This window comes from Stegodyphus dumicola, chromosome 11 (assembly GCF_044657685.1).
Source record: "Stegodyphus dumicola isolate Sdum_Otavi_A_Nest chromosome 11, ASM4465768v1".
In the NCBI taxonomy this organism is placed as follows: domain Eukaryota; kingdom Metazoa; phylum Arthropoda; class Arachnida; order Araneae; family Eresidae; genus Stegodyphus; species Stegodyphus dumicola.
Genome location: NC_140778.1, coordinates 164,942,101 through 164,944,420, shown reverse-complemented (window position 1 = coordinate 164,944,420; position 2,320 = coordinate 164,942,101). Strand labels below are relative to the sequence as shown.

The 2,320-nt window shown below is 38.8% G+C and overlaps 1 non-coding gene across 1 annotated transcript; it reads left to right on the top strand.

The window, feature by feature from the left end:
• Positions 1 to 940: 940 nt before the first annotated feature.
• LOC146994512 (U2 spliceosomal RNA) lies at positions 941 to 1,134 on the top strand. Its single transcript, XR_015044297.1, has one exon. It is a non-coding gene; the product is annotated as a U2 spliceosomal RNA (small nuclear RNA).
• The last annotated feature ends 1,186 nt before the right edge of the window (positions 1,135 to 2,320 follow it).

The following is a 2,320-nucleotide window of genomic DNA, read 5'->3' as shown; positions in this document are numbered from 1 at the left end:
CCTCGTGTCCTTGAATGGTGCTCGCCCCGGTACCGACGGCGAGCGTAGGTGTCGCAGATGCAACTTCAACAATGAAACTCTCCCCCAAGTGCTATGTCACTGCATGAGGTACAGTCGGCTTTAGCAACAGCGCCACAACGCCATCGTAGAACGCATCAATAAGGCTGCGAGTGGGCGATGGAGCCTTCTTTCTGAGAACCGGGCCATTGAAGACCTTCCTTTACGACCTGACCTTGTTCTCACCAGGGATGACTCCTGCCTCATTCTCGATATTACAGTCCCATTCGAAAACCGACTGTCCGCATTCGAAGCAGCACGCAGGGAGAAGGAACAGAAGTATCGCCCCGTCGTCGAGCACCTGAGAAGAAGATTCAGCGATGTTCGTGTTGAGGCGATTGTTGTCGGCGCGTTAGGATCCTGTAATTCCGCTAACGACAGAATCCTCAACAGAATATGCTCGAAAAAATATCAAAGACTTATGAGGAAGCTGATCGTCAGTGACACGATTCATGCTTCAAGAGACATATACGTAGAACATTTAACCGGTGTGCGTCTTAGACATTTTTGTGATTGCCTTTTAATTAATTTTTTTTCTTCTCATACTTGAGTGACTCTACATTGTTCACTCTTCAACATCTATGCCGTCGTAAGGACTATTTACCAACTCCTATGGACAATAAATGTATAACATAGACTCATTCAGGACTGTATACCACGTTTAATTGCTCACCCTGCCTGTGCGGTCAAATATTTTGTACAAAATTCTTATTTTATTATGTACAAAACAACATTGTACAAAATTCTTACTTTATCCTTATTTTATTATTACTTATTACTTATTAGTCATATGGAAACACCCTGCATGTGCAGTGATATTCTTTGTAAAAATATCGTAAATAACTTTTTGTCAAAAGCTACCTGAGCTTTTTGAATATTGTAAATAACTTGTAACATTTGCTTGGTTCAATAAAGATTCTTTTTCTGTTCTTATCAGCTTAATATCTGATACGACGTCGACATGACGTCAAGATATTAAACTAATTTTTGCAGATAGGCTTGTGGTTAGGAATTTATTCCGCCCTCGCCACGGGTTGGCCTGCTATGGCACTACTTGCAGGATACGGCCCACAATATATCCCAAAAGCAGAAACTTCACTCCCCCACTGCATCCTCAGGAAAACGTCCTTTTAAAATGGCCCCTTCAAATTTCAGAAAACCGAAGGTCTGACAACATCATACCTTTGTACGAGTGTGCGGCGACCTGCCTTTTTTTTAACTTGATATTGCTCGGGCCCCTCGTTCTTTTCCTCGGAATGGGAACATTCTGGAGCCTCGTGTTTAACCCTCGTTCTTTTCAATGTTAAGTTCTGGTTTCTGTAAATACGAAGTTTTATTCGTATTTACAGAAATCCCATAAAATCCAGATTTTGATCCCGTACTCAGAAAACTTACTCATTCTGTCTGACTGATTGAAGGAAGATCGGCCTTGAAATATCACTCAAATTTCATTTGCAGTAACATTTTTGTCTCATTTCATGTAAGTTTGAGAGAATTCCTATTCACATTTCCCAGATCTTTCCCACTACAGCGCCCGTATACACATTGCTTCTTTCAACACACGAGCCTTTTTATTGTAAATAACTCTCGAAAGGGTGTAAAATATTTGTAGGCACACTGCAGCAACAAAGATTTTTCTGTCTGTTTCCTAATGTTTTGTTTTGATTCTCTGTATGATTTCAAAACGCCAGCTAATTCTAATGGTCTACAATTATTGTTACGGATTGTTGTATTTATGTTTTTATTCATTCATTCATTCATTTATTTTGTTGGCACATTAATATTAACAAACGGGAAAATGCCAATAGATGGCTGCACTATGCAGGAAGCAGTTTATTCTGAGTTTTGAGATGGCTTGCCCGCCGCTAGTGTGGAAGTGTAGAATACAAAGTAATCATTAATTGTAAAGTAAAAAGTACTGTTTGATTGTACATATTACAAATTAATTTGTAAAGTGTTTTTTGTAATTTTTCTGTTTGTTTAATTGTTTTAAGTTCCTAATATTTCACTCTGTGTTTTCAACTGCAACGTTTGAACTGAAGAGAGAGAAAGAGAGAGTATCTCTGAGTTGGAAACCATGTCCTGGACTGTGCATGTCGAGTTGTGTCAATCAAACTCTTAGGCCAATCAAACTCTTGGCATTATGTAATGCAGTTTTGGCTGATTAATGTTACTGTATCAATATTTGTTTAATCACAAAAAATAATTTATTCCCAAACATGGGCATTCGATACCTCCAGGAATATTTATTTATTTATTTTTG